Below are 20920 nucleotides of genomic sequence, written 5' to 3'. Positions count from 1 at the left end.
AAACAGCTTATACCTTTCAAATGAAAAGATCTTTGTTCCTCCTTGCATGTGCAGGCATTCTTCAAAAGTGATCGTACTCGCTTATGCGTTGACGGGTTTCATTTAGAAAAGTGTTGTTGGACTTGTTATAAAAATTCCAAAATAGTTGGTAACTTATAAAATGATGTATAAAATACTCTGGTATTATTAGTTTTTATAACTTAATTTTTTTAAGTTTCCTTCTTATTTATTAGTAACTATGTGCAACAATTTTATATATTTTTCTCTTATGTAATACCTTCTGAAACGGACCCGTTTACCAAGTTTTGTAACAATCGTAAAGGTAAAAAATAAAGATAAAATTGTTTTAATAAAAACAACTCACAATGGCGTATAACTGCTAAACGAAGTTGAAATTGGAAAACAATTATTCTTCACTTTTAGCTTAGAGTCACACGTAGAATCTCAAAAGGCATAGCCAACCCAATCTTTTTTATTACACCCTGTATATATTTCCATATGCATCATAACTTTCACAGAAACTACATAATAGTATACATTAGGGTATAATGCAATTTACAGTTCATCCTTCCATTACTAATGCTTCTTATTGTGATTATTTAACGTTTTCAGGCAGTATTATGCACACTAATGTTATTACAGTCCCATTGTTGTTTAAGTTATCGATGTAAGTCTGTTGTTGTCGTATCTAAATTGTTATTAGTATTTAAAACTGCAATAAATTGCAGCTGAGATAATCGAATACGCAACATATAACAATGTATACTGTATAAACCTTTTATTAGATATAAATATATATTACAGTAGAGAAAATAGTGATTTAAAAAATATCTAATTCGTAAACCTCACAGCTTCTCTCAGTGTCAAAGCATTTAGAATTTATGTTACGACAAAATGCATTTGCTCTTTCTTCGCTAGTATTACTTAAGTACTTTTTTGAGTGATAAAATAAGGTTTTAATTATACGTTATTAAAATTTTAGACTCGTATTTCATATCTCGTAAAGGAAACTGGAAAGGCTACGGCGATAACTGGCCAAGGACGTTATTGCTATAATGCAACTAAATCAGATGAATAACAATCCTAATATTATAAATGCGAAAGTGACTTTGTTTATTTGGTTTGCTTTCACGCTTAAAACTATTCTCCTTAGGAGGCCTGGGATGCATATAAGGCCTATTATTATTTCAAAAACCCCTTCGGTCTACGCCTTCACTTAAAGTAGCAAAAGTCTCCTCTTAGACTTTGCAGGTTGTGAAACATTAATTAAAATAAAATGATTAATGTAACTAACTGGTCTTTGTAAAGCATTGATTATTATTTTTCAATTTGTATACATTTATACAAATAGTGGCACATTCTATAAGATGTAATAACACTTTTTTTAACGCCGTTTTAGATTAGTAATTATCAATTTTTAGAAAATTAACAAAACATTAGATGGTCAAAATAAGACTCCCTTTGAAGCAGTCGGCAAGAATCATGCTATATGAAGATTCTGTGGGACTTTGTTCTTGAAACAAATATACTAATTCCATTGCTAAATGTTCTAAAGTATTTACAATACCTTTCAGTTTGTCAAGAAGCAAACGTTTAGTGTAATTTTTAATGTAATTTTAACTGTAAGGTTTGTTTAGAATATTTAAGTATTAGATATAAAAGGCATTGTTACTATCTAACTTTTACAATAAATTTAAAGAATGTTATAAAACCAATCTTCACTTTAAATTTTAACAAAAGTAGGCTTCTCTGATCTTTTGATAAATATTTCATTGATCGGGAACAAAGGAAAATTAAGCATAGAAACAAAACTTACTAAGAAAAAAAGTAAAATTACAATGGCGATAAATACACACCTTTTTACTTATTTTATTGGTAGTGGCAACAAGGCAAACTCAATATTGGTGTCCGAAATATAATTCACTTGAAACCAGCATAGATTATATACGTGCAAACGCCTACTAAATTACGTGCAAAGCAGCAGTTAACTGCCAGTAGTGCGGATATAAGAAACAACGTAGTATAAATTTTACTTATATTTAAAGACCGTGATGAAACCTAAATTACTTGTCTTTTGACAAAAGCATTTTCATAGATCGGTGCATGTATAAATTGTCTTGATCGGGGAAAGAGTCAACATCAGGTATGGAACAAAAAAATGAGATAGGTGTAAATTACAATGGCAATAAATTTACACTTTTAACATACTTTTAATCTTGGCATCGGAAAAGATAATTCACTTGAAACATATGCTCAAACACATGTAATTGTGAGCGAAGCCGCCGAGTAGCTGTTAGTTTATCTATAAAACCTCTCATAGCCAAATAAAGTTTATGTTGCACTTAGATTTTGACTACACATTGCATAAGTAGAAAAAGGGTAATACAAATCTTTAAAATGCCCTCCTCCATAATAAAAGATTATGAAAGATGGAAGTAAGATTAAACTAAAATAATATTAATAAGTATTTACGAAAAAACACAAAACTATTTACAAAAAACACACTACTTATTTATTGTTAGAAAGACAGTAAAGGATTTTATTTACAATGAATTATCTGGAAAAAAATTACCCCCTTTTTGGATTCCTGTCAACAATGTTGGGAAAGAAAATCTAGTTTAATTCTTTATATAAAAGTACATTTACTACTTAATTTGGCACTTAGGGTAACACTGAATAAAACCGATTCTGTTGAACAATATTAGAAAAATCTTTTGCAACATACAAAGAGAACAATTGTTTCTAAAAAATTCGTAAATCTGTTTACAACTATTTTGGAGGCATTACATGATTCTTTGTTTGAAGGTTATTTTTGTCGATGGAAGGATTGTGAAGGAAACAGGATTTTTCCGGACATTTGCCATCGTTCAGTGAAACAAAGAAAACAGTAACACTACGTTTCGAGATCTGCAATCTGATCTCTTCTTCAGGTAAAGAAACTAACCTAATACATAATTACAAATACTAGGTTAAAATAAAACAAATCTTACTAAAGCGTTGTGGCACGCCTAAGTCAGGAATCACAAACCTACATGTTGTTTGTCAACTTCACTAACTCATAAAGACATGCACTTAATACAAAACTGTACCAAACACTAATCATTAAACTAAAACTACGGAATACAGGTCACAATACGTCTTCACTCGTCTACTAACCACCTACGACTGACCAGAGGGACTAGCCAATGGGTAATCGTGATGGCTGGCTAAAACAAGATGGCGGAAATATAAAGGAAGGGGGACAGGAATGGGCCCTTTCGTTATTATTGGTTCATGCGAGATGAACTTCTTAAAAACCATATTGTGACTCCGCATTGGTTTATTACAAATATCCGATCCGTTTGATACTTTTGGTTTTCTCTTTAGTTCATTTTTTAGAATTGGCAACCAAAGCGGCCTAATCTCGACTGATGGTTGACTGATTGGTTGGTCTGTGCCAATTTAATGTATGTTGCCCTCAATTAATTTCCTTTTGAAGAAATGTGGTTTCCCGATGTATTATGTGGCCTTCATCCCAATTCATATGATGGTCTTCGGACCAACAATGGTGTTGCAATTTTTGACTTTTCTGTGAAACCCTTTCTCGTGTTTTCTTTGTGTTCTATTATCCTTACGTTTAGTGGTCTTTTTGTCTCGCCTATGTATTCCCTATTGCAGCTACTTTTATACTGTAAACACAGTTTTTGGAATCCTGTGTGCCATTTTTTGGTTTTGTTTTTACGAGACTTTGTCTATGAGTGTTGTGTGTTTTAAACGCGGTTCTAATGTTGTACTTTCTACCTACTCTTCTAATTTTCTTCGATAATCCCGGCACATAAGATGCCCCGGCGTTAAGATGTCCAAGAGGACTTTATACCAATTCCCTGCAAGGTGAATCACGAGAACTAATGATGGGCCGGAGAGGGATGGTAGGTTTGTGGATTTTGGGAAGGCCATACATATGGGGGATTTTGGAATGGTGAGAAACAAGTTTTTGAAACAGGTAAGAAAAAGAAAATCTCCAAACTGGAAAAAATTAGGCCTAAAAAATGTGATTTGCCTAATGATGGCAACGTGAATACGGATGCAAATAATAAAAATGTAATCAACCTCTCTTCAAAAATCCTGAATGAAGCGGAAATATCAGTCTTATCCAAGGGTTTAAACTTTTCTGTGGCACAAAAATCGGTAAAGGCACTGGATTTCGTAACTGGAATCGAGTCGGCTGTTTCACAGTTACCTGAGGAACAGGGTGACCGGTTTCGTTGTGAGGCCAGTCTTTTACTCAGAAAAATTTCTCCCACAAAACCCAATTTGACAATAGAGGAGATAAAGGCCAGGTCGATCCTTGGGAAAGACGAAACGGTCAAAATCTTACCTGCCGACAAAGGCAACGCTACTGTGGTACTTGACTCAGTACGTATAAAGAAAAGATTACGGAAACTTTAAATACTGGCAAATATACAGTTTTAAATAAAGACCCGACTGATTCATTTGAACGCAAAGTAGCAAAAACCTTAAGAAAACATAAAGAATTTTTTTTCAGATAAATTTAGATCTAAATTAACTCCTCACCATTCCAAAAATCCCCCATATGTATGGCCTTCCCAAAATCCGCAAACCTACCATCCCTCTCCGGCCCATCATTAGCTCTCGTGATTCACCTTGCAGGGAATTGTATAAAGTCCTCTTGGACATCTTAACGCCATTGGTAGGAAAAACTGACTCTTTCATCAAAAATTCCAGGGATTTCGTAGAGAAGTCAAAATCCCTAAAGTTGACTGAAACTGACAAACTGGTAAGTTTTAATGTCGAAAGTCTATTTACAAATGCACCAGTTCCAGAAACTCTCGGAATTATTAAATCACGTCTCAAAGAAGACCAAACATTAAAGGATAGAACTAAACTTCCCGTGCCAGTAATTATGGAACTGTTAGAAACTATGCACTCAATGCAATCATTTTGAGTTAGAGGGTAAAATTTACCGTCAAGATGAGGGGATGGCAATTGGTTCTCCACTGTCTCCTATTTTCGCCAATATCTTTATGGAGGAATTCGAGCGAAAAGCTTTGGCTTCAGCTCAGTTCATACCGAAGATTTGGTGGAGGTATGTGGATGATACCTTTGTTATTTTTTCTCATGGAGACATTGAATTAACTAATTTTTTGAATCCACATTAATAGTATTTCTCCTTCCATCCGCCTCACAATTGAAGTGGAAGTCCAAAACAAGGTTCCCTTTTTGGATGTGTGTGTATTAAGAGATAGAGATGTCCTTAAGACAACTGTTTTTCGAAAGATAACACACACAGGAAAATATTTAAATTATCAATCCAACCATCAAAAATCTGTCAAAGAAGGAGTAGCCTACTCGTTGTTTGATAGAGCAAAGAGCTTGTGCTCAGATAAAGATGGACTAAAAGAAGAATTTAAGAAAATTGAATCGGATCTCAGAAGCAATGGATACCCTCAATTAGTAATTAATAAGTGCAAACGAACCAGAAGAATCATTCCTGAGTCAGAAAAACAAAATTTTGATAAATTTGAGTTTATGTCCCTTATGTGCCGGGATTATCGGAGAAAATTAGAAGAGTAGGTAGAAAGTAACAACATTAGAACCGAGTTTTAAAACACACAACACTCTTAGACAAAGTCTCGTAAAAACAAAACCAAAAAATGGCACAAAGGATTCCAAAAACTGTGTTTACAGTATAAAATGTAGCTGCAATAGGGAATACATAGGCGAGACAAAAAGACCACTAAACGTAAGGATAAAAGAACACAAAGAAAACACGAGAAAGGGTTTCACAGAAAAGTCAAAAATTGCACACCATTGTTGGTCCGAAGACCATCATATGAATTTTGATGAAGGCCACATAATACATCGGGAACCACATTTCTTCAAAAGGAAATTAATTGAGGCAACATACATTAAATTGGCAGACCAACCAATCAGTCAACCATCAGTCGAGATTAGGCCGCTTTGGTTGCCAATTCTAAAAAATGAACTAAAGAGAAAACCAAAAAGTATCAAACGGATCGGATATTTGTAATAAACCAATGCGGAGTCACAATATGGTTTTAAGAAGTTCATCTCGCATGAACCAATAATAACGAAAGGGCCCATTCCTGTCCCCCTTCCTTTGTATTTCCGCCATCTTGTTTTAGGCCAGCCATCACGATTACCATTGGCTAGTCCCTCTGGTCAGTCGTAGGTGGTTAGTAGACGAGTGAAGACGTATTGTGACCTGTATTCCGTAGTTTAGTTTAATGATTAGTGTTTGGTACAGTTTTGTATTAAGTGCATGTCTTTAGAGTTAGTGAAGTTGACAAACAACATGTAGGTTGTGATTCCTGACTTAGGCGTGCCACAACGCTTTAGTAAGATTTGTTTATTTTAACCTAGTTTGTAATTATGTATTAGGTTAGTTCTTTACCTGAAGAAGAGATCAGATTGCAGATCTCGAAACGTAGTGTTACTGTTTTCTTGTTTCACTGAACGATGGCAAAGGTCCGGAAAAATCCTGTTTCCTTTCACATTAAATGATATTGTTAATATAAATTGTAATCAGATTGGTTTCCTCGTTAATTTATATTACACTAAACGTACGTTTAATAATTATTCGTAAAGGTGAGCTTTTCTTATTTATACTACTGATTTTCCTACCATTGGTTGAGACATTTTAACGCCTTTGTTATTTTCGGATGAAGGCTTGATGTATAATCTTGTTCACAACACGGAGAATATAATTAGCTTAATGGTCTACATTGATTATGGATGTCAAGAGAGGAAAACATGAATTTGAACTTGCGTGTTAGAAAAAACATACATACGAAACCCCGGTATCAAGCACTAGGGTATGTGCCCTTTGTCACGTGGTATCCACTATGGTTAAGTGTAACTGTTGATTAATTATAAATTGATAAAAGTTGGAATTATATTTAAGATAGTTTTTAAGTCTTCTTTATTCGAGATATTAATCAGATAGGTTGATCCAGTAAAAATTATTACTTTGTCCACTGTGGAAGGAGAAACGCTTAAAATATGATCCACGTCATTGTTTTACGGCTTATCCCAAACGAAGTAAAACAAAAAGAATATGGTTCCATATACTCATATCTCCACTAAATCTTCTGTTCCAATCAATCAATCAAATCAATCAAAATCCTTTTATTGCTCAAAAATAACATTTTCATGCATTAGCAACGTCATTAAAGTATACACACAGGGCTAGCTTAACTAACTTATACAGTGTTACATGTTATGCTAAGTTATACATCAAAGAAAAAAAAACAAAACTATATTTAGTCTACTATTTACAATTTATGCAAAAAATCCTGGACACTGTAAAAGGAACCGTCGATGAGGAACTGTTTTAAGTTATTTTTGAACCATATGTTCCAAAAATACGCATATTCATTATGAAAAGATATTGCTTGTAATTTTTTTATTATTTTGATACTATATTTTATTGCGATTTAAACCTGAAGTCTTGTATAAATTTATGATACATTTATATAGAAGAATCGGAGACTGCGTAAAAAAAATATTCTGTATTTTTAAACCTTCATTCGAAAATTCAAAATAAAGTAGGCAAATTTCAATATTTTTTAAAACTTTTAATACATGTTGTAATAGTTTTGTTAAACGAAGGAACTTCAAAGAATTTTGTGATTTGTTATAAGTTTCTTTGATATTAAGAAAAAATGAGATCTCTGGGTTTTCCTGTATGGTTTAAAAATATGTAAAATATGTTTTTACTGAAATTTATTTCTTAATAACTGTAATTTGAAGAGTTAAACCAAGCAGAAGAGTTTAGATATAGAGAATATAAATAACTAAATGAATGAGGAAAATAAGAAATATATATATATATATTTCTATTATATTTCTTATTTTCCTTATATTATATTTCTTTATATATATATATATATATATATATATATATATATATTCGTAACTACATATATATACTACTACTACTGCCGGGGCGTAACAAATCTCAGTCGATTCTTTGCCTCGTCTATGAGCCTCTTCCACGCCACCCTGTCTTCCGCCAGATCCACAGACCCTCCACACCGGGTCACATCTTCGAAAACTTTATCGCACCATCTTATCTTTGGCCTACCCAAAGGGCGCCTTCCTGCCGGTACCGCCTGTTAGACCTCTTTTAACCTTGTGCCCTCCTGTCTCCGATGTACATGTCCTAGCGAGCTAATTCTCTTTGCCTTCACCAAAGCCACAATATCAGGATCTTGGTATACACTGCGTAATTCTATATTTTGTCTTATTCGCCACACCCCTTCATCACATATTGGTCCAAATATTTTTCGGAGAACTTTATTCTCAAAAACAATCAACCGCCCCTCATTTTTCTTCGTTAATGTCCATGTTTCACTTCCATACATTAGGACTGGTTGAATGATTGTTTTATAAATTCTTATTTTGGAGCATTGTGACAACAATCTTGACGTAAAGAGTTTTGTACACGCCCCAAGACACCTATTTGCATTAGCTAATTTGCTTTGTATCTCTATATCCTCCACGTTTTTGCTGTTTATTGTTACACCCAAATATTTAAAACTTTCTACACAGCCAATCGAGTAGTTGTCAATGTTTAAGTTTGTTCTCACATTTCCAGCATGTCTTCCAAAATGAATAATTTTAGTTTTATCTTCATTTAGCTCTAAGCCTACTGTTTGACATTCTTTAATAAAACTTTTTGTTAGTGTGGAGAGGTCATCCAAACTTTCTGACAAGATCACTACATCATCCGCAAATGCCATTACGTTCAGGTCCACTCCTAATTTAACCCCTCTTTGTAGTCTTTTAACTTTTTGTAATGCCTCTTCCACAGCCAGGTTGAAGAGAGTGGGAGAAATCCCATCTCCCTTTCTTACTCCAGTGTTGATAAGGAAGTTTTCCGACATTTCTCCATCTATTCTTATTTTGGCCTTTGAGTCACTTATACACATTTTTGACAGTCTTATCAGTTTTTGCGGGATTCCATGTTTTTCCATCTTCTTGAATAGAGCATTCCTATCTATGCTGTCATAAGCTTTCTTGAAGTCTATAAAAATTCCATAGAAGCCTTTGTTGAACTCATAATATTTTGAGATTGCCTGTTTAAGTAGGAAAATTTGATCTATTGTGGACCTGCCTTTCATAAATCCTGATTGCTGTTCATCAATTATTGCTTCAGTATAAGGACTTAATCTTGATAGTAATATTTTTGAAAATATCTTGTAGACGGTGTTCAAAAGAGATATTCCTCTATAAGTAGAACATAATTGTTTATCCCCCTTTTTGTGCAGAGGAATTACCACTGCTTCTCTCCATACCTCCGGTATAATTTCCTCTTCCCATACTTTTGTAATAAGTTTATGTATTTCTTTTATCAGGAATTTTCCTCCACTTTTAATAATCTCACTTGTAATTCCGTCTTCACCAGGAGCCTTATTGCATTTAAGCTTCGCTACCGCGTCTTCTACTTCTTGCGTAGAGGGTGGCATCACCTCCGGTTGTACATGTTGGTAATTTAATTCATCGTCAACGCTTCTGTTTGTACAGTGGTCACAATTCAGGAGTTCTTCAAAGTAGTCTTTCCACACTTTAACCCCTGATTCTTTGTCCATCACTAACTGTCCATTTTTGTCTTTTATGCCATAGCTTTTTGCTGAGACGCCTTGTTTGAAAAAACGGATTGTTCTGTAAATATCTCTTGCGTTATTTGCTGTTCTGTTATTCTCAGCCTTGGTAAGTTTTCCGTTTAGGAAGTATCTTTTCGCTCGTCTAAGTACCACTCTGGTATTTCTGTTAGCTTCACAGTATTCTGTCCTAAGTCGTTCTGTCATTCTTCTGCCTTCTTCATCCACATTGTTCCTGCTTGCTAACCACCTGTGCTTTATTTCTCTTCTCTTGTTTACGGCTGTCCTGCATATATATATACATGATTTAAAATAAAAATTAAACTAGAATTACAAGGGAGATATAAGATTTTAAAATGAACTTACCAAATAGTTTTTTAAATGTTTTAGATGCTTAAAGAAATGAATAAAAATGACAATTAACATTTAATGTTTATTATAAAAACTATGATTAATTTTAAAGAACGTTAAAAATTATCTTGAAGCTTTTTCATTAATTTAATATTTGCATTGCATATAAAATAATGGTAATTGTGAAAGTAACGGCAGGAGCGATAAAAATACGAGTTTCGCGTTATTAACTTATTAGAATCGTCCTACAGAACAAAACAATATAAGGTTTAACGTTGTGGAAATGAGAAATAACGAAGTTCTACAATATACAACATGAGAATATAACAACTGTTCACGCGCGCGGAGCAATATTTCCATGTTGTACATCCACGTTGGGTGTCACGTGACCTTTTGTGACCGTGATTCAACTTCGTGATGACGTCATCGGATGCATCTTTGCAAACGTAACTGAAAAATAACACTGAAATGAGCAGAAATTTTGATCCAAATGAACAATGATTTTCCTAATTTCGAGCTACAAATTAATTAGTTAGTTGTCGAGTTGAGACGAATGCCTCCGGCCATCAGTGCAGGCTGCGGTACCCACGATGATCAACGTCAACGAGAGGAAAACATCCCTTGAGATAATACCTAGTATCAGTAAAATATCAAATTCAAGAGGGGTTGATCAGAAATATAAGTTAAAATGTAATGCAAAGACAATTAAAGTGTAAAAATCTTAATAAATCATGAAAATCCATAATATAAATATATAAATGGACATTAACAGAGATCACTTACCATTAGTGTGTTGGCGGGTAGAGCTGAGCGGCAGCAACAAAACAGTTGTGGAGCCTGGTATGTGGGTGAGGATATTTGGCCTTGAAAATGAATTCTGCCAGGTATCCGACAAAATGGTCACTCCGGACACCATAACGAGGGATGTTCACCCTGAATTCTCGCCAGTGTCTCTCAATGGTGTTTTTATGTACACCGGTATCAGGGTCAACAAAATTAATTAAATGATTCACGCAGAAGTGCCTGAATCCATCGTCATCGAGAGAGTTGTAGGCCTTCCAACAGGCACTAACAATTGTAGTAACTGGCAGAACCCATTATTTAATTACGTCAAGCTCGGTGTCCCTGTCGCGTTGTTCAACGGAAACAAGGAAGGGAACTCTGTTCTGCCTTTCGATTTCCCCCAAAACTCACTGTCCCTGAGTTCTTCTGCCGCGATTGTATTTTCTCCTTCCAAATTTGGCCTCATCAATTTCAACGACTGTCAGAGGACCCCCAATTTTCTTCGACGTGGTTGAAATGTGATGGAAATACACTTCGCGGCAGAAAGAATACCAGTTCACCACAGAATGTGTAGACACGCCAAACTCCAATGAAATATAGTGTTGTCTCGGCGGCTTTAAATGCAGTAACGTCACCAAACTAAAAATATATCTCTATGTCCAAGCGTGTTCTTTCAAAAAAGGAACACATTTAAAAACATTACATTTATTTTTTTTTTTACTACTTTTCTGAATTTTTCAATCGCATCGAAACGTCAAAGTCTCCCGGTTTGAAAACAATACGCGACCGTACGATGAACAAACTCATTATTAAAAAATTCCATGTTCTATTAAAAAGGAAATAATCTCGTTTCGGTCAAAACGTAAACTCTTAATATACCCGACAAAACATTTCTACACACACAATTCAGTTCGGTTCGTCGAACTAGTGAATGGTTGGTCCATGACTGTCACGCAGTTTCTCGATCCAAACTACAGTACACGATACCTCGTGAAGCACTGACTTCTGCCCAGGAGCGCTCAGATAACTCATACGCTATCAGTCCCGGCCGCAGATAATATTTAAATAAACGGATTATCAAAACATAGCACACAACAGAATGTTAAAGCATTAGAAACTCAACTAGTTATGAATACACCCTAAAACCATGTTATTTGTCATTTGCACCCCCTAAAACTATATATATATATATATATATATATATATATATATATATATATATATATATATATATATATATATTGGTTCAGTACGGTGAGCAGGATACGTTGATAACGTCAAATTCGTGATATGCCAGGACGGCATTTAACCTCGTAATTGCCATTTTATCCATTTCAACATAATTATCATCATTTGAAAAATAATACAAAGAGTATTTACGCATTTTCAATATAATTTGTATTAGTTTTTTAAAAGAGTTTTCTGTTGTATTTTTTGTAGATCTGTTATTGTAATTTTGAATGATAATTTAAATGATTACCGATTCGTGATATTTAAATGGACAGCATAATTACTCCGATTCTACGAGTAAACCACATCGCAATTATATTTCAAAGCCAAAACACCAAATGAATTATGTATAAAGGTTCTTAATGATGCTTAGTTTTTTTAAATCTGCTACATTAAAAATTTCACCTTTCGAAGCAACTAAAGTGGTGAAATGAGAGTTAAGACGAACCCATGGGTATGATTATTCAATAGAATTTTATAAAGACTATTGTAACTGCGTATATTATCAATAGCTAATAAATTGGATGAAGTACAACAAATCATCTGTGTAGAATGAGACAAATCGTATAATCAAACTTTAATCATATAACGATCAATTCTACTCTGAGGTGCCCTCTCTGACTGAATATGATTACATATTATTGGGTTTTAGTTTTGGGGATTGTTGCTCTGAGTGGTTCAACTATGACTGAGTATGGTCAGGCTACCGGTTCAAGACGCATTGAGAACAGGCAACCACGATTTAGAAATAAACGATCTATGGATAAGAGATTCATTAATAATGCAACTGTATATTATACCATTAGTAGTCAGTTCAGTAAGTATAATGTTATATCGGTAAATGATTGATAAGTTAGTAAGTATAATGATCATGCTAGTGAGTTTTATGTTTATATTAGTAAGTATGATAGTATCAGTAAGTATATGCTCATTCCTCTAAATACATTCTCACATCAGCAAGTATGCTCCACAATGTTATATTAGTATCAATAAGTATATTCTGCTCATATAAAAACAGGAAATAATTATAAATAGATTTATATTTAAATCAAAAGTGTGAATGTATGAATTGTTGTCATTTCCCTCAAAGATTAATAAAGAGCTGCACATAATTGCAATGTAAACGCTTCATTTAAATGGAGAGAGATATTAAAAATGACGAGAAGGGCTGAACTACACTTTGCTTTAGTGCCTGAAAGCCCAAAAATAGTAAAACTTCTTATGTCAACCTATTCCTTATTTATTGTTGCACTTGTGGTTTAACATGATAAAAATATTTATACAGTATACTGCAATTCAAAGATACTTTTTAAAGGAGCTAAAGTACTCACTTTTTTTAAATATTGTAAAAGTACTCAAATTTTTACAATATTTGAAACAGGTGACGAATTTAAAGTACCATTTGCTGGATATTACTCGTACTTAAAGACGCTTACTATAAATAAAAACGTGGCAAACGAAATAATAAGGTGTGCACTAAAGTGAATCAAAGTCTCATCATGTATTACAGTGGGTGAAAGACAAATAAGATGCTATATATAACAAGAGATGGTTTTATAAAGAGCACATACAGGGAATTAAAAATAATACATAGCAGCCGTCAATGTTGCCTTTGAGATTATACCTCCTTTTGAAAGATCCTATAAACAGTTGTTAAGAGCTGGCGGCCATCATTGTTGTCCTAAATGAACATTGTTATACCTAATGTGCTTTTACGACCTTATTTATAGTTTTAGAAATATGGGTATGTTTCATTTAGAGATATAATTATTATAGCTCAACGCGCTTTCTTGCTTTTTAGATACTTTAAAGGTTTTTGCGGAGCTCGATAACACTTTCTAATAGTAGGTGCAATCTCTCTACGCAAAAGTTTATTTTCGAGACTAGTAATGACAAGTATTATTTTCAACATATGGAATGATAGACTTTACTGACACTCAGCCAACAACGGATTAGTGCTTTTGATTTTAACGTTGTTATTTTTTAGGCACTAGTCAGAAAGATTATATATTGGAAAAGAAGACTTTATTATCAGTCGTAGGGTTATGAATGAGTATGTCTCATTTTGAAAAAAACAATTAATACACTATTTAGTGTTTGGTATAAACGGTTTATTGTTTTAGTTACTAAAGTTTTTATTTTTTAGGCTCTAGTCAGAAAAATTATATTTTGGACAAGATTAATAGATTCAATAAGCTGAGTTTGCGTGCAATGGTTGCCGAGTGTGCCTGGGAAAACCCCTATCGGTTGAGTTTGTTACGACTGGTAATCCAGGGTGCTTCACCTACCAACGGGGCACTCAGAACGCCTCCGAAATCAACCTCAGTGAGCACTGCTTCGAATTTGGTTCGGTAACGCACGAGATGGGCCATTGCGCTGGGTTTCCAACACGAGCAAAAAAGGAGAGATCGAAATTGTTATTTGGAAATAGATCCATCACGTAAGTATAAAAGAAATTTTATCCTACTTTCTGTTTCTGTATTGAAACACTAAAAAAATGTTTTAAAAGGGTTACACCGAATTTGTTCAGAACATGAGATACTTTGTGGTTTGAGTAAATGAGAATTAACATAATATATTAATTCTGTTTCTGAAGACTCAGATTGAGCTTGGATGACCAGCCAACTGTAAGAAAATAAAATAAGTATCAGGTCACGCATGTGCTTACTTTTCATCAGGTACAATGTTTTCTTCGCAACTTGCCACAGTGCAGCTCCATCGGAGTATTGTAGGTTGCCTATTTTGGACTAATCTATCCTCATTTAGAATATGGAATTAGTCTCTAAGGTAGCTGTGCAAAATACAAGTTGGAAACGGCTCTCCAGACTCCATAAAAGAATGGTGAGTGTGAATTTGGGTTTAAATGCTAGACAGTCATGCAGAATTGCTTTTACCGAGCTGGGATTACTGACTTGCTCTGTTTCTATATTTTCGAGACGATCTTTTACTCCATATCAAGGTGCGCTTTAGTTCGAGGCGGGAATGCTCACGGTCATGGAACCAGAGGCAGGGACAACTTTCGAATTCAGTTACACATAGAAAATTATTTCAGAAATTCTCCTTCTCAAGTTGGTGTCAGACTAATGAGCAGTCTCCCTGAAGAGCTCAGTTCAAAAATATTTTATGTTCAAGGAAAATTTACTCTGTTTATGATAAATCGCTGGACCATTTCTTATTCTTATTTATTATAAAAGCACAAAAATTCACAAATTGCACGACCTGTAAACTGTACGAGAGAAGTGTAAGTGTAAGTGAGAGTAATTATGTAATGCATGTTTGAGTTTGTAACCTTTAGGAAGAATGGTTAGGTCAGATTTAGGACGATTGTGATGACATTTTTATATTGTTTTTTCAAAGTAAATGACATGATTATTATTATAGATAGTACATTGATGTTGAAATAACAATTCCAATGTAGCTGGACCAACTCATATCTGGAACTTCCGATCGGTCTTTTCTTATGGTCAATTGCATCTTATTTGTAGAAAGCTGGAAAAAATTGTTTATCGCAGTACAGCTGTTATTAAGAAACCGACAGGGGATTTTTATAATTGTGTTGTTGTGTGCGTCTATATGAGCCATAAAGTTTGATAGAAAAACGCTAGATTTTGAATCTTGGTACGTAGATTCCTGTTGGTTGAAGCGAACACTGATTCTGGAGGAATTGTTTTTAATAATTATGTTAAACTTACCCTGGGCAGTTATAAAATCTCTTAAATTTCTCATTGTAATTAATTAAAGTATTGAATTTAATAACAAGTTTTCACATAGGTCCTTTATAGAAAAATTTTCCCTCATATGTTAAACTCAATATAAAAAAAATGTTAGAATATCAATACGAATTTAACTATTTCTCAAAATTTGCTTAACAGGGTAATTTAAAGACCTTAGTTTAAGATTTTGCCTTACATTTTGTTTGCAGTTGCAAAGAAAGGAGACTACGAAATAAGTCCATATATTGACACTTCATTTTCCCTACGACTGGACAAGTTTTATGCATTATAAGAAAGGTCCCACATTTAAGCTTCGTAGAGAGGTAAGTAAAGTTATAAGATCCTATAATTATAACTAGCTGTGCATATTATGTTTTTATTTAATTAAAGGTCCTCATAGTTAATAACCTGTAAAATATTAGGGGAAGCTTCGTCCCTTGACTTCATGAAATATATATAAATTAAAATATTAATAAAGCATTTTATTATTCTGTTAAGGTTTTATTTAAAAAAGCGTATAGTTACTTTAAATAGTAACTAAAATATTTCATCATTTATTGTTGTTATAGTTTGACTGTTCGAAATAGTGTAGACAAAATAAGTAGATTATAGTTATATTGTAGGAAAAGTATTCCGACCATCGCTCTATATTAATTGTGTTATTTAAGATTTAAGAGCAGGTTATTCAGAATATTATAGAAAATTGCAAAAAAAAATATTTTTATCCTATATATTTATATCTTAAATTTTATATTTATATATTATTATTTATTTTTATCTTGTTGGTTTAACGTGCTCCTTAATTTTGAAAAGTATCCGTTTCAATACTAAAAAGCGAGGACTTTTCTGAAGAATCTATCAATAAAAGGATGTTTCCAATGTTATCTTTGTTAATCGCTATCTTTATTATAGATTATTCAAGTGACAACGAAGTATCCTACAACTTTATAATATGAATTTTAAACATTTAATTTCATACGGCTTATTTTAAAATAATGAAGCGTAAACACAAAGTTCATACATAAAATTAAACGGAAGAAAAAAAAATTGAATGACAAGAAATATAATTTAATACTAGTAAGAGACACTTTCTACTGAGGACACTATAAAGAAAGTTAAGGTAAATCCTAGCGTTAATTAAAACCCCTTAAGAACACAATTAATCCGTAAAGACAGTTTGAAAGACGTATTTTCAAATTGGAAATACAAACTTTACCAAGGGATATAACACATTTGGCCGACTAATCAAATCATAGAAATTGTACTCATATTACAGTAATGATATACAGTTGGTGGGAATTTTTATATAACTGTACGATGAAAATCTACTAGTCGATTAGATAATTACCAAAAAATATGCAGAAAATGGTTTTGTAAAATTGGTTGCACCTTTACCCGGAATACTAGCTTTATAAGTTTTGAAAGCAGCCTTCAAGGTGAGGATCTTACTTCAGAATAAGATTACTAAATCTTAAGATGGTGTATTGATAAATAATAAAGAGGAAGTTAGATTTTAATCAACCTGTATTTTTGTAGTAGAAGTACTTGATAATGTTTCAGTTTTATGATCACCAGCAAGATCAACTTGGGCAATACGAACAACTCAGCAAAATGGACGTTATAAAACTGAAATACTACTACTGTGGGGGCCCACATTATTGTACTACATATCCTGATGAATGTAAGAGACGAAAGGATTTTGTAAGAACCATGTACTGTTCCTTTTAACGAGTACAATTTCTTTACCTTTACATAATAAAGGACTATATTGGAACTACAGTGTCATGTATTATTGTTACCAATAACAACAGAGAATGACCCTAATATAATGTATGATTTCTTGTGTATGGTGCCTCTCTAGATACGCATCGCTTGTTGTATAGTTGTGGTGAAATATAGATCATTACACACACACACACACACATACACACACACACTCACCCACACACACCCACCCCACACACACACACACACACACACACACACACACACACACACACACACACACACACACACACACACACACACATTTCCACATACACGTACGCTCCTTTAAAGTTGAAATAAATTATTTACAAATTTATGATATACCTGTATATATTTAGTGTCTACATACACACACGTATATTATATCTACATATATAGTGCAACGGTATACTTGTAAATATGAGACAGTGTATGTATCGAATTGTTTTTGCTGTTTGTTTTTCATTGATGTATATATATATATATATATATATAATATATATATTTTTTTTTTTTATTAAGAAGCACACACATACATACACAGACACACACGAATATCATATCTATATATAGTGTGGGCAGTGTATGTTTCAAATAGATTTTGCTGTTTGTCTTCTGTTTTGTATATCTGAATAAATCTCATTATTCCAGTTACAGCCAAAGTCAATGGAACTTACTAACTTAAAATACAGTTTTAAATTAAAATTCAGGGTTATGGCGTTCCAGTTGACCATATATATATATTTAAAAATTGTCTGAAAAAAGAATGTTGTCCAGGCCATTCTCCTCAGTGAATGAACTTGTGGAACATAACATTATTTAAATAACTAGATTCTAAATTATATAAAAATAACATTTTATACATTAAAAAATTTTTGTCTTTAAACATTTGAATTTGTCTATGGCTACTCCTATTTAAATTATTTTATTTATTTTTCAATACTAAGATGTTATTAGTAAATACGTTAAGTTTAAATTTGGCTGAATTCTTGATTGATATAGGTAACAAAACAATGTAGTTAAATATCAATAAAATGTTTGTTATTGTCATTTTATTTTGTAGTCTAGGTGTTTCTGATATTAAAAACGATGCAAAAAGCAAAAGAGCTTCTTCGTTACCAACTTGTTTGGATTTCTTCAGACGGACGTGGACTCCGGATACTAGGCGTTAAATCTGTGACTGTGTCAATTTCAAATGCGATAATAAAATTCACAAAACGACAATCAATTAGAAGTCAAAACCTTACAATTCGATCATTAAATCATATACTTGGGATCTGACGCCAATCTAAAGCTAATATTAATCCTAAGCGCATGCATTGATATATTAACTAAAGCATGGCGTCTGAACAGGTTTTTTGAAGATTTAATGTTTGATCAATTATATAGAATTGATTAAATAGTTGCAGCTATAAAATAAAAAGGAAGTTATTAAAGGGTTTAGTTTGAATTTCCTAATTAAAATATTACATTTGTGTTGTATTACACAATTGTGAGGATTAAAATCGATTTTCGCATTTAATATATAATGCAGAACATGAAAGATAGTAAAATCTATCTAATGGAAAATGCTTTCTTCTGTAACTCTATTACCTCCCAGCCACCACACAAGGGTTCTATTGTGCTGGAAAAAAAAAGTTTTGAAGGCCTAATGGTCACAATGGGTGGTTAGGAAACTATCAATTCCTTCAATTTATGGAGGAGTAAATTAATTTGGAAGGAAAAATTGAAGAAACAATAGTTGAATGGTCACATTGTTTTGACTTTCCTACTTCATAAGCCTCCATGGATTGCACATATATACATTACGTTACATGCCAAAGAAAGGGTTTCGAAATCAAATTCGTATGGCTTTGGATAAATTACCTTCAGTAGTTATAGCTTCGCAGTGCTTCACAACATTGCCGACCATTTACAAGATTCTTCAACTTGGAATGCCAGCGAAAATAACAGTTATTACTCAATAAAACAATATTTAACTTGTAATCTGTATGGCAAATATATTTTAAAAAGTGTACACAAATAAAAATTACCGCTTGAAATTGAGTCACATACAAAAAAATTCTCCATGGGTTTTAAAATAAGTCATAACTACCATAAAGTACGAAACATTAACAGATTCTAAATTCTTACGTAACATCTCTAAAAATTGCTTATAAAACTTAAATATATAGTTCAAATTAATGAAAACTGACGTAGATTCGGTCATTGTCCTCGACGTGGTTATCTCAAATTTTGTGTCTGCTTTAAGTTTCCCTAAAACTAGACCTTCCTTATACTTGTAGATACATAATAATTGCAATTGTTCTAACAAAGCCAACCTTCAGCTAAGCATATATTAACGTTTTGTCTAATTTGAACTTTCTTCTGTTTTTCCACTAGTTGTTGCATGTAAAAAATAAAATTAAGTTAAAAAAAATTAAACCAGTATTTAGTAGGAAAATAATTATCAAATATATAAGAAATTGAGGTTGAAGTTAGGGAAATTCATGCAATAGTAAGAAATCCATTATTAAAAAACAATTATAACGATAGAAATCGATGATTTATGAGCTGAATATTTAATAATAACATCACACTGTAAAGATCTGAATTAAGTTAAATATATGGTAAGTGTTATAGATACATTTTCAATATATTTATGTCAGGAGTAATTCATAAAACGGAAAAAGATGTTTAAAAATTGTTTGAAGACATAATAAACCATGCAGTAAAATTGATCATATACCTCAAAATCTTTTACAAACGGAATAATAAACCATTAAAGGTAAGAAATAAAGAATATAATGAAGTTTTGATAAAATACAACATAAAAATTTATCACACTGAAAATGAAGAACAATCTAGTATTGCAGAAGTATATAATATAACTGAGAATTAAATTTCTTTTTAAGATGAACAACATTTTGAAACGGATTGATATCCCTAAAAAAATTTTAAAACGATTATAATGATACTGTTCACAGCGCAATCAAAATATACTCAAAATACGTGGATAAAGATGGAGAAAAAAAATATAAATATTTTAAAATTATACTCACCTGAAATTCGCAAAAAACTTAATTTAAAATTAATGATCATGTTAGAATTGTTAATGAAGAATAAATATAAGAATAATTGGTGTAGATAAATCTTTTTAATTCATATAACATAATAATAGCATGACATATAATGTAAAAGATTTAAATAATGAAGAAATCTGAAAATTTTATGAATAGGAGTTGCAAACGGTAAAACTATGTGTGTTTTAAAAGTTTTCCATAGATAAAAGACAAAATAAATTATATTCTATATATATATTATTTTCTATAGATTATATTAGTATTGTAAGGATTGTTATCATAAATATTGAAAGAGAGTTATATGCTAGAATTGATAAATGTCCTTTAGATGAAACAGCATGTTATATTTGTAAATAAGAGACATTTTAGACTTATAATTATCATTAAAGTAAAGATAAAAAATATATTC

General features: G+C 32.5%; 1 long non-coding RNA gene across 1 annotated transcript; it reads left to right on the top strand.

The window, feature by feature from the left end:
• The first annotated feature begins 14362 nt into the window (after positions 1–14362).
• LOC124373843 lies at positions 14363–17477 on the top strand. The gene is made up of 3 exons (XR_006923478.1): positions 14363–14430; positions 15913–16026; positions 17264–17477. It is a non-coding gene; the product is annotated as an uncharacterized LOC124373843 (long non-coding RNA).
• The last annotated feature ends 3443 nt before the right edge of the window (positions 17478–20920 follow it).

This window comes from Homalodisca vitripennis, unplaced genomic scaffold (genome assembly GCF_021130785.1).
Source record: "Homalodisca vitripennis isolate AUS2020 unplaced genomic scaffold, UT_GWSS_2.1 ScUCBcl_6510;HRSCAF=13755, whole genome shotgun sequence".
NCBI lineage: Eukaryota > Metazoa > Arthropoda > Insecta > Hemiptera > Cicadellidae > Homalodisca > Homalodisca vitripennis.
This window is presented reverse-complemented; position numbering and strand designations above follow the sequence as displayed.